The 13,676-nt window shown below is 28.1% G+C and overlaps 1 long non-coding RNA gene across 2 annotated transcripts in view; it reads right to left on the reverse strand.

Annotated features, from left to right (window-relative positions):
• Positions 1-8,070: 8,070 nt before the first annotated feature.
• The window catches only part of LOC108691701, a 6,688-nt gene continuing 1,082 nt past the window's right edge, over positions 8,071-13,676 (reverse strand). For both annotated transcript variants that reach the window (XR_001931935.1, XR_001931934.1), the window contains exons 2-5: positions 12,288-12,536; positions 11,915-12,145; positions 11,618-11,824; positions 8,071-8,171 (exon numbers count right to left, since the gene is read on the reverse strand). This is a non-coding gene — a long non-coding RNA (uncharacterized LOC108691701). The remainder of the gene's footprint in view (positions 8,172-11,617; positions 11,825-11,914; positions 12,146-12,287; positions 12,537-13,676) is intronic.

A 13,676-nucleotide genomic window follows, 5' to 3' on the forward strand; every position in this document is an offset into this window, starting at 1 on the left:
CAGAACATCAGCTCTCTAGCTAAAAGAAGTAGGTATAAATAAAGAAGAAAATGAAGAAAAAGAACTAAAGGTTGAAGAGACTGACAGGGCTTTATGCAAAATGAAGAAGAAAAAGGTGGCAGGAAGATGGTGTGCCTATGGAAGCCTGAATATATGAGAACTTAGAACAGAAGAGGCTAGTGAAATTACAAAAAGTGTGGAAGCAAAATGCCGCAAGACTGAAAGGAAAATATAATCCCTCTAGACAAAAGAGGAGACGAGAAGAAGGTAACAAATTACAAGGGTATCTCATTACAGTGTACGGCGTATAAAATATACGCAAAAAAAATAAGGTATAGACTAAAAAAGGAGGAAACCAGAAATAAGATTCCGGAAAGTCAAGCTGGATTTAGAAGATCAACAACGGATAATATTTTCATATTGATGCATTTAATATAGAGGGAAAGAAATTAGAAAGAAGGAAGGAGAAAAATATATGTTTGCGGATCTAAAAGCTGCTTTTGATAAGATAAATAGGGGCAGATTTTGGAAGACTTTTAGAAGTAAGGGTGTAAGTGAATATTTGATAAGGAAGATAGAGAAGATGTACGAGGAAACGGAGGTGAGGATAAGGACGAAGCAAGGATATACGCAACAATTCAGAACAATGAAAGGAGTAAGACAGAGCTGTGTGATGAATTCATTGTTGTTCAATTTATATATTGTGGACATAGATAATGAATTAGAGAAAAGAGGAATAGGAGGAGTTAGACTAGTTAGGGATAAGATATGTTCGTTATATGCATATGCGAATGATTTAGTTTTAGTAATTTATAACAAGGAGGCGTTACAGAATATGATGAATACATTTAAAAAATTTTTGGAGGAGAGGAAATATGGAACTATGCACAGAAAAGACGAAAATAATGATGTCTGGGAGAAGAAAAAGAAAAGAGAATTGGAAATGGGAGAGTAAGAAACTAGAGGAGGTGCAGGAACTCAAATATTTGAGTTTTAATTTAGATTTAGGAAAGGGGATTATAAAAGATATATTAAAGAAATAAGAAAAGGAAAAATAGCAGAAAAGAAAGATATGGGGTCTAGGGGAAAAGCTATGTAGAAATGACTTTAATAGAAGATGGATGCTATTCAAATATTTGGTACAAAGTATTATGGATGATGGAATGGAATTATGGGACTGGAAAGAAAAAAGCGAACTTGAAAAAATAATGTTAGATATGTCAGGTGGATTTTCAAACTAGATTTCTGCATCCTAAAGTATGTAATTATGAGAAAGTTGGTGGATAAGCTAGTAGGGTTTGAGGGCAAGAAAATACGAGAAAAAGAATTAAATCTGCAAACACAGGTAATTTAGTTAGGGAGTGCTGGAAGGAAAAACAAAGCTATTGTATGATTGGAACGATAGCTATAGTAAGGAGAGAGAGGATTATTATAATAGGAACGGGAATTGAATCAAGGGAAGTAATAGGACATAGGAATGAAAGTTTTGAAAAAGATTTAATAAATAGATTTAATAAATAGATTTAATAAATAGAGAAAGGGATTTACAGAAGCAATGGGAAAAGCAAAGAATAGATAGAGATCAAGGTATAATAAAAGATATAAAGAGATAAATATGGAGAATAGGATACCAAATTATTTGAAGGTGGAGAATATGGAATGGAAGAGAGGAGATAAGATGGGATAAGAACGTTATTTAAATTAAGATGCGGTAATTTAGAAGAGAAGAATAAATATTGGCTAGAAATAGAGGAGGGAAGTTGTCTTTTCTGTGACGCAAGCGAAGACAACCTCGAGCATTATGTTAAAGAATGCGAGAAGACAAGAGGTAGTTTTGAAAAGTTAGGAAAGGATAAGAACGAGATTGTAAAGAATTTATGGGGAGAAGATTTGAATGAACTTAAAGGAAAAGCGCTAATAAAACTATGGAAGGATAGAGAAAAGGAAATAATAAAAAGAAAGGAAAAAAAAGGAGAAAGAAAAAAAAAGATATAAATAGATTATTGTAAAGATAATGTAAAGATAATGTAAAGACAAGGAATGAGTATTTTGTAAGACAACAAGACTGTGAATATAAAATAAGACTGTAGCGTAGCATGTTATAGTTAGTAATTTATTATCTATTTATAAGGAAATGAAATGAGATCAATAGAAAATAAAAAAGGATAGGATGCAGGATAGGATGGAATGTGCAGTTAAAAATTATAAGGGAAGATAGAACAATAAATAAGAGTTAAGAAATGCTAGAGATAAAAGGAAATAAAAAATGGATTATGGACACTAACGACTGTAATAGGGCTGTGATATAGAGATTACGTATAAGTGTAGGTAAAAGAGAATGTATTGCAATGGTTTATAGTTGCAAGATAGATAGGAGAGGAATTTAAGTGTGAATGAGCTAAGTACTTCTGTAAACCAAATCCCCTTCTTGGCTTGTATATGCTGAAGTGAAAATAAATTCTATTCTATTCTATAATATTATATTATAATATTAAATATTTTATTACTATAGTTTTAATTTAACCTGCAAAACTCACTGTTTCATCGGAATCATTTTTCGCACGACTTTTTCAATATAATTTTTTATTTTCGTCTGCCTTTTTTTATGTTCTATCAATATTAATTCATCGTCACTTGACGATATCAAAAATTCATAAGTACATCTAAATCACTCATGATAAAATCAAAATTGACTACAGGTTGGATATCAATTTTCAGATGAAGGCTATGTTTGTTTATGATCCACTTGCTGCTACGAATGTTTCGAAGCATTTTTGATTGGTCAGGTAAAATTTTTTCTTCCAGTTGGTCAAGTAAAAGTTTTGAAGCGTTTATAGCATCAAGTAAATCCAAAATCAGACACTAGCGAGAAAATTAATATTACGTGATCACACACACGCTGCTTTTCAGCGTCTCATGAAAGCATCAAGCCCAGCAATTAGGTCAATTAGTCCCAACAAATTTGTTGGGGTTTGTATACACTTTTGCAATGTATCGAGTCCAGATGAACATGCGACACTGGCAAAGAATTGCACCATTCAACCAGTCGAACATACCAGTTGCACGAACCGACACCCGAAATGTGCAATCGATGCGTCCCAATCGAAACCACTATGAATGCAAAAACAAAATAGAAATTATCAAATGTTTTATTAACAGTACAATAATATATATTAGAGATTGTACGATTTAATCTGTTTTTAATACATTTTTATGGCAATTGTATATGACAGCTTTATGTGCATTCCAATCGAAATCTATTTCATTATACAACGGTCTTTATATGCACACAGTGCACACTAGTGCATCCCATTATATACTATCTCAATGCAGAGATACAATCAACTTTGACAATGAAATGATACACGTATATTTTTGTTAAATAACGTGATAATTAGTAGATAGTTAATCGTTTATATATTTATATACTTAAATATTTATATACTTTTACATTTAATTTTGCTAATTTCATGCAAAATAGCTTTTAGTATGCACTGACCTAATGTAGTGCAAGTGATCGAATTTGCTATTACAGTTAATAACTTCGCAAATCAGCTATTGTTTTCATCAGATCAACGTTTTTGATTGGCTGTCTCGAGCATTGCGAGTTTTGCGGGTTTTGCGTGTGTTGCGATTTATCTTATGGTATCAGTTACACGACAATTTTCATAATGTTACATCCGCACAGAATTTTTTCCTTTACTTCACTGATTGTATCACCAGTGCCTCGTAATACCGCTCACGCATGAGAACCGATCCGCAGCAGCGTAGCGTCACTACATGAGAATGCTGCCATAAGAATCATGAAGAGTGTCTCCTCGATTGCGCAATCGATGCATGGGAATAGGGGGAGGAATCCTTCTGCGGAAGGAAACTTCCCTCACTCTCTCTGCATCCGGATCTCTAATCGAGTGGTTAAAGTGCCGTGACTCCCGCTGCTAGCCGTTGTGTAAGCTACGTGTTCCTTCTCCAATTTCAAGTCTCGAACCCCAACAATCTACATTTCCATTCGTGCTTACTAAATCCACACTTCCATATCCTTGAATTCTCGGGGCAATTCGTAATATCTCCTTAATTCTATTCTTAAGTTACTTTAACGCATAATTCTAGAATACGTAATAAACGCGTATGCTTTTGAGCTCGCTACAAGTGGATTTAATTAAACACGACTAATTAACACTCCTTCCATCTCGCATTTATCCTTATTAATTCAAGATCGCGCGCCAGGTAATATTTTAATAATCAACCACGTGTCTTACCAGCTACCCGATGTTAAACACAGTTATTTTCGTAATTAATCGTCTCATAGTGATACTTAGTAACAGCTAATAAGCTTTATTTTATAATTATGTGGGCAAGAATTGTAAGGAGCTGATCCTCATTATTAATAAATTTACACACGAATTATAAATCCCAATACAAATTATTTATGTCCTTCTCCTCACCGCATTCTCTTGACTAATTGTGCACGATAAAATCGCGAGTGAAGCAAAAACTAGTTTTATTTTTTATAGATTGGTAATATTTATAAGTAGTAATTTGTTAGTTTGCGTCCGATCATGATCTATCGAGTATAAAAGTACTATAATACATGATAGTTCGTGAACGGCTATCATCGCGGAGGTTTCGTGTTTTGATAGTTATGTGTATCAAGAGATTAATAACGTCTTCGAAATTACTCAGATAAGTTTCATTAAGTATTTTCATTACAAAACCTTTATTCTTACTATTTCATAAACAATCGATACTTTGTATTATATTTTATTTTCAGTTATTGGTTTTCGATTTAACACCATCAACGGTTAAATATTGTACATAGAAAAGAAGGGATTGAAAAAAAGGGAAAAAGAAAGAGAAAGAGAAGAAAAAGAAGAAAGGAAAAAGAAAAGAGATGTGGAAAGAAGCATAATTTAAATCTGAATCAGTTTCTATTCTGATAGAAACTGTATCCTTCATATTTTAGTTTTGGCTGCTGAATTCTTAATGTATTATTATATTTTCTTTTTTCTGCCATACAAAAATAGCAATGCACATTCTAATATTATAATGAATAAACAATATGGAGGTTGAAAAATTTGACAGTACGAACTGATGGACAATTCTTCTAGCATGTTTAATTGTCAATTTTTTATAATCTCTTGTTTACAATATTATGCTGAGTTGTGCTGTGCATTGCTATATTTTCGATATGGCAGAAAAAGAAAATGTAATATATCAAGAATTCAGCAGCCAAAACTAGAATACGAAGGATACAGTTTCTATTAGATTAGTTTTTACGGAGATACGATGTAAGAATTTATAAAAATATTTTCATTCACATTATCAGTATAAGAACAGATCTGGGTTGTATTTAATGCATTTAATAATGAAGAATTTTCTTACAATATGAATAATAATTTCCGTTTGAACAAAGATGTACAATGTAGAGCACGCTTAATAATTAAAAATGGAATATCCATTCTAAAAGGGAAACATGAATGAAAAATCACTTTTTCAATTGAACTTAAAAAAGAAATCCAAAGATCACAAAAATATGAAACGACAAGAATGATATAAAAAAGAATAATTTCAAAGTAAATGCCATTATGAAAACTATCAATTACTGTTCATAATTTGTAATTTATACATTTACTATAGATGCGATCATTTGCTGGATTTAATAACTATTGGTAATATTGGTAATATTGAAAAATCCATGAAAAACAAAATCTGGGACAAAGTTCAAAAGACCTTAATGGCTTACATAATTTATTAAAGAAAGAGAACTGGAATCAATTATTGAGGATAGAAACAGCAGAATCTTTTATTGTTAATTTTGTTGTTAAAAACAACGACACAAAAGCTGTTCTCTTCGATAAAACTCTAGCAGAATCAATTATTGACACAATTCATAAAAAATTAACAATTTTTGTAGACGGAATATTTGCAACAGTACTTCAGTTAGAAAATGATAATTGCTAATTATGGACAATTTTAATTAGACATAATGACAGAATAATAAATTAATTCATTATTTCATTTAATTGCAAAAGGCATTCTATTTTCTATGTGAGTAAATTAATTGCTTTCAAATTTCAGGCATTTCCTATTGTTTACACAATTATGAAAGGATAAAAAATTGTATAGATATCTTAAAAAAGTACTGAATATTATCAAAATAAAACCTGACATTGTAATATCCGACTTTGAAAAAGCCGAAAGAAAAGCTTTGAAAATAGTTTTCCCTTAGGCTAAAATCATTTATTTTCCATTACAGCTAGGTAATAAAAAAAATACATATAGGGGATCCTCAATATCCATTGAGGAAAATATTCCATTATGGAATAGATATGTGGCTATGGAATCTCATGATATCTTACACTATATTTGCCCCATCTATAATGCTCCATTTGCCCCATTTTCCAAGGATGTAAGAGATGAAATATGAATTTAGTACATAATGTGCGAGATGTGGGCCATTCCAATAAAAATTAATATATTTGTGACTTGCAAATAAAAATTTTTTTTGTAATATTTTTGATGGATTCCATAACCAAGGATCTATTTCATAATTGGAATTTTATTACCTCTTCAATTTTTTGTAAATTACACTTGTGTATACCAAGGAACTTCTACCTATAGAGTATCACTCTCTAACAAACTTATACCAAAACTAGTTATGTCATATATATGTATATCTACTGTGTTATTTCAATAAAAAATGTGTATTCCATTCCTGGATACTTTCCTCTAACAAACATGAAATGCACGTTGATATTTTTCATATTGTTTTTTAATTACAGGTATTATTAGATAATGCCAATAAAACAAACATAAAATTCTTGAAGAGAGAGATAAAGAATTTGTTTGGGTTTGGCAACAAAATTACTCATAAGCTTGGTTCTTCTATCAGAAAAATGAATAGTACAAGATTTCCAAGTAATAGACAGAATAATTTTCAACGACAAGCATTTGAAATCTTTTAAGAATTATTATAAAAATATTTGGATGGTTTAAGACTGGTTCATTTGTGTATATCAGCACAGAACAATCTCAGAAAGACATAATAACAAAGAACTTAAAAAAATGTCTCAAAAAACATGCGACAACCGTTGAATTTTTAGTTATGTTGTCAACGCTCCATTATAAAAATACTTTAACTTTTTTTGAATAGTTACATATTTAAAGAGGGAGATATTATAAACTCCTTAAAATTTAATTTCATTATATTATTATATTATATTATATTACTATTATATTATTTACAATTTATTTGATTGAGCACTAAAAAGATATTCGTAGTTATATGAAACATCAAAAATTCTGGGCAAGACAGGAACAAGAAAACTTAAGATAAAAAGAAGATAAATTACAAAAAATTTAAAATAATAGAGATAAATATAGAAAATGTAGATTTGTTATTAATTCTACATGAATTATCAAAACTTAACTCGGAAAAAAGATTAATTAATAAATATTTTAATATTTGTTTATGTTAATAAATATTTTAACAGTTATCGTTTAATGTCATTTAACAGCCGTTCATGAACAGTTCACGAATTATCATGTATTATGCTATTTTTACACTCGATCGGCGCAAATTAACGGATTATTACTTATAAATGTTATCAATCTGTAGAAATATAACAACGTCAGTAACGAGTATAATAGATACGTCCAGCATCCAATAAAAATAACTGCGACAATATCAATTTTATGTTCAAATATAATTTAAGTTTATAATATATTATTTATTTATATATTAAAGAGAATATAATTCATTTTATTCTATCTTAATAACAAAATTTTTAAATAAAATGCTAATTCACTACAAATGATAAATTTAACTTGTTACAATATCAAAAATTAAAATGTCAAATAGTTTTGTCTAAAGTTTAACTATTGTTCATTGTTTATACACCAACTCCTTCTTAATCAACAAAAATGGCCGATAAGTCCGAAACAAAATTATTATTAAATAAAATCAGATTTATTATATTTAATAATCGGGTTTCTACTACCATCTTTCTTCATTTCTCTTCATTTCTTCTTCCCAGTTTTACCTTTTAATTTCTTTCCTTCTATGCTTTTCTTTATATTCTTCTTTCAATATCTCCTTTTCTTCTCTTATTTTTATCGTTTTCGCCTAATTTTCACGACAAAGCGTGAAAATAATCGCAAATTTGTTTTAACTAAAAAATAAATATTTTGTTATATACGTTTATTAAAAATCTCTGACGCATTCTTTGAAAACTAAACTAAAATAGAACCCCCGCAAGTAATTTTATTTTGTATTGTTCATTAATTTTAATGTAACCCTACTGAAAAAAATTACGTTACAGTTATATATAAATAACGAAATCACGTATCAATTAAAACATATAAATCACGTAACAGATTATTTCAAATCAATACGTAATTATTTAAAATCATGTAATTTGAGATGTCACATGATGATATATTTTTTTTTCAATTTCCCTTTAATTATTTAATTATTTAAAATTCGATAACTATAAAATCATATGATAGATAAAATTATTTCTAATATCATGTGATTTTTTAAATTATGTAAATAATTAAAAAAAATCATGTATTAATTTGGAACAATTACGATTTATATGTTTTTAATTATATGATTTCGCGTGTTTGTGGCGTGATTTTTTTTTAGTAGAATACTTATTGTGGAAGCTAAAATAGATTTATATATTATATATTATAAATAAAGTAAATTAATTTTATACACAGCTATATTGAAATCAAATATAGGCAAGTTCTTTAATTTATCAATGCACAGATGCAAGTTGCATCATGTTGCACTTGCACATTATGATTAATCGATGAATTAAAAAATTCGCCCTATATCGACTATACTAACATATCAATTTGAATACATGATTATATTAAATATACATATCTTTCTCTCTTCGTTTTTCTTTCTTAATTTCTTTTCTCTCTTTATTTCCTTCTTTTTCTTCTCTCTCTCTCTCTCTATTTTTTTTTTATTGTTTTTAATTCAAAAACTATAATTTATCAGATTTTGCGCCCATTAATACTTCTGATTTACAAAGAAATATCAACAGATTTTCATAAAATTTAGCCAAAAGCCATTTTCCATAAAGATTCTGCAAGGTTCTTTTCTGATTATAATCCAAATCAAATGTACATTTTTGAAACACAAATTTTACAGAGATTTGAACTTTAGCTACGCTTAATGAAACTCCTTCAAAATATAATATTTATTAATAATATAAACATCCAGGATTGAACAAGCTAATCTCAGTTAAAGTTATCAATTTATTCTAATTTTCATTACAACTTTCAAACGATACGTTTCGACTTCACTAAGTCTTCATCAGCAATAAATTATAAACCCCATATACATTAATAAACAATCATAAATAAATCATCCCGTCAAGCTTTATGTAAAAATTTGGATAATAACATCTCATCTTTAAATTACAAAAGTCAATATATATACTATAATTATTATAATATCAATTTAAATTCACAACGATATGTTCTAATGAATGCTCGTATAATATCACGTTATGGACTCAAATCATTTACATCTAATATCAAATTTCAATAAATCAAGACTGAAAATTCTCTTCATTTGACGTATATCGATTCATTCTCGCCATTGACCGAAGAGTTGGCTTAGAATTCAACGATTCATCATATGATTTTATGTGATAGATAAAACTGATGTAATAATGATAGTATATATTGATTTTTGTAATTTGAAGGTGGAGGAGGAAATGAAATGTTATTATCAAAATTTATACAAAGCTTGATGGGATGATTTATTTATGATTGTGAATTAATGTATATGGAGTGTTTATAATTTACGGCTGATGAAGACTTAGTGAAGTCGAAATGTACCGTTTGAAAATTGTAATGAAAATTAGAATAAATTAATAACTTTAAGATTAGCTCGTTCAATCTTTGGATGTTTATATTATTAATTATTGTTCTCACACGAGCGAAATAGTGATTAATATTAACACTAATTATTTACTAATATAATATTTATTTTCAATGAAGAACTATAATTAATAATTACATAATTATATAAACTAATCATTAAAATGTTTTTATTTATTTACAGAAATGATTCAGTATGTGAAAATGATTTTTAAAAAAATCATCATTTAACAAATTTTACATTGGAGCGATTACCGATAGAAATTTAAATTGTCTGTTTTAAACTTTCTGTTAACATTGATGTAGATAATTTGAGAATGACTTCACTATGGCTCACAAATTAAAGTAACGAGAAGAATGCGAGTACCTACAGATGACAAACCATCATATCTTTCAATTTCTTCAACAAAAAAATGTAAAATTACTCAATGGCGAGAAAATGTCTTTTCTCAAAACCATGAATGAATATCATTTCTTTAAATTGAGACTAATTAAGGGTCGATTTTTTTAATATTAAAAGATGTATCTTCCTTTAATATAATTTTTTTATGGAAAAAAAGAAGAGACATATTAGGTGTGGGAAAAAGTTCATGGCGTTTTTTAAATGTCATCTAACGGGAAAAACGCCACGAACTTTTTCCCACACCTAATATATCAGATATATGTCATATGTCTTAAAGTTTAAGATTAGATAGATTAAATTTATATTATAATTGACGTAGAATACTGATAGTAATATGAATATTAATTTTCGTGCATTAGTATATATTACGTAAATAAACTTTGACCATTTTTAAATCACCCTCACTTCTCCATGTAAGCAAATGTCAGGATTTCTAATACATTATCTACAATGGGCAGTAACAGTAATGGATTAAAAAATAGGCGTAGAACCAATCAGTTGAATGTGAAAAGAATAATCAACTATGATTGACAATATGATTTCTATTTCTTAATCAACTACTATTACTGTCTATTGTAGACCATGCATAAGACCTCCCTCCCTCTATAATTACGTGAGATTTTTTCTCATATGCTCAATGTAAAATAAAAATATATGTTGTAAACCATTGTTTATTTTTTTCTCCACTTTCATTTAAAAAGAGTGTATTGTATATATATATATATTGTATGTATAACATATAAAAAAAATCAATTTTGTTAGGATTTTCTTTGAAGAAAATCGCTAATTACGCTGTAATTACTTTTATTTCATGTGTGAAATAAATTTGTAATATTTGAATATAATGCAGTACTATAAATCTCTTAGTTTATAGTTAGCCATAAAAAATTGATCAATTACAGTAGAATATGAGAAGAATAATTAACAACATTTCATTCATTTTTTATGACTTCGCCTTTGTCGCTTTCTTTGTTATTTTTCTTCTCGTCTTTTAAGTCATTCTTCTTCGATTTATTCTTAATTTTCAATAATGCAGAGATTTTCTCTTGTAACGACTAATTTCCATACTTGAGTTTTTGACAAATTCAATTCAAGAGTATAAAAATAAGTATAAAGAGAGTATAAATAGTTTGCAAGACATTTATTTATTTATATAAAATGCAGAAATATATAAATCATTTACAAAATGTCTCAAATTATTAATTCTCTAACAATTTAATAGATTATAGATTATAGATATATTTATAAATAGAAAATATATAAAAAATATATAAACTTAATTATAAATATAAAAAGAACTTCTTCTCTCACCTGTAACTCGTTTTGTCTCTGTCTCGTCTCTTTCTTGTTTTCCATCTCTCGTCACTGCTTTCTCACCAATATCACTTTCTAGTCTCTTGTCTTTCGCATCTATCTCAATTCTTTCCTCTCTCATCTCTCGTCTGACGTCTCTTTCTTACTTTCAATTTCTTACTCACAATTTCTTAACTCGCCTGTGTAAACCCTTTTACGTCATTACTAAAAAATGAATAATTTACAATACACAACATCAAAATGTACAAAAATAAAACATAAGATGTCTCAAATTATTCATTGTTTAACACCAACTATTTAATTTCAAGATTAAATTTTGAAGTTAAAGTTTCTCCTCCATGTGTATTTTGAATTACGTTTATCTCGTTTCTCTCTCATTTCCCATCTTTCGAATCTCCTCTTTCATCTTTCAGCTCTATCCAGCTTTTTTCTTCTCTCATCTCTTGCATCTATCACGTCTCATCACTCGCCTTAAATCTCTTTCTTCCTACCAATTTCTCGCTACTCATCCTTATTTCGTCATTGCTAAAAAATAAATATATTTGACAATATATTTTATTTACAGAAATGTACAGAAATAAAACATAAAGTATTTCAAATTAATTAATTTTTAACAACAATGATATAATTTTAAGATTAAATTTTATAGTTAAATTTCTTCTCTCACCTGTATCTCGTTTTTTCTTTCTCGCTTTTTTCTCATTTTTCATCTCTCATCTCTCCTCTCTCATCAATATCTAGTTTCGTTTCTCTTTAGTCTCTTATCAGTCCTCCCTCTTTCGCCCCCATCTTTCGCCTTTGTCTAATTTCTTTCTTTTTTCATCTCTTATTTTTCGTCTTTATCTCGTTCACTCGTCTCGCATCTCTTTTATTTCTAATATTTTATCTCGTTTCTTTTATCTCTTTTTCGTTGTTACTAAAAAAATACATAGCTTATATTTCAAAATATACAGAAATAAAACAGAAAATGACTGAAATCATTAATTCTTTGAAAATAATAATTTTATTTTAAGATTCAATTTTAAAGTAAAAATGGAAAGATAAAGGCATACACACCAAATATCATTAGCGATTGATTATATTTGATTATAATTCAATATAATCTAATTCCACATAATTAAATACATAAACATTTCGGCCTTACATTAGGCCATCTTCAGTATATAATAATTACAAAATATTTACACCAATTTGGCTACGTGTATTGTCTTATGACATGTCTGTCAAATCGCTCGTTATTTAATAAGTTTTTTATTCTTAATTAGCAAGTTATTGATATTAGTTCGAAAGAATAAAAGTTATAGTATTAAAACTATATATAAAACTATATATAAAAACTATAACTATATATAAAAACTCAGTATCTGTGTTACAAGAATCAATTGTGTGGAAAGATATCGACAGTGGATGACTTGTTTTAATAAAATACTCGTCACAATGTTTTGTCAAATTCTTATCATGATAGCACAGCTGGTATAGAGAAAAATTTTTTCTACATAAATCTTTTTTATTCTCTCCTTCGATACATGTTAGGTACATATAGCTATGTATCATAAGAATTTGACAAAACATTGAGAATATTTTATTAAAACAAATCATCCACTCTCCATATCTTTCCACACAGTTGATTGTAACACAGGTACTGAATTTTTATATTTTATAATTCAAAACACGATTTGAAGACATTTAATTAATAAAAGGATATTGTAATCACTAGAATCTAGAAATTTTTTAATTCAATGTAACAATTATAAATAGGAACATTTGACTATCTGAATTTTTATAATAAAAAGAGTGCTTTTAGATATAACTTTTATCTTTTCGGACTAACATTAATAACTTGCTGATTAAGAATAAAAAATTGTTAAATAACAAGCAGTTTGATATTACAAATAGACATGTCATAAGACAATACACATAGACGAATTGATGCGTAAATATTTTGTAATTATTATATACTGAAGATAGCCTAATGTAAGGTCGAAACGTTTATATATTTAATTATGTGGAATTAGATTATATTGTAATCAAATATAATCAATCGCTAACGATATAT

Source organism: Atta colombica, unplaced genomic scaffold, assembly GCF_001594045.1.
Source record: "Atta colombica isolate Treedump-2 unplaced genomic scaffold, Acol1.0 scaffold5, whole genome shotgun sequence".
Lineage (NCBI taxonomy): Eukaryota > Metazoa > Arthropoda > Insecta > Hymenoptera > Formicidae > Atta > Atta colombica.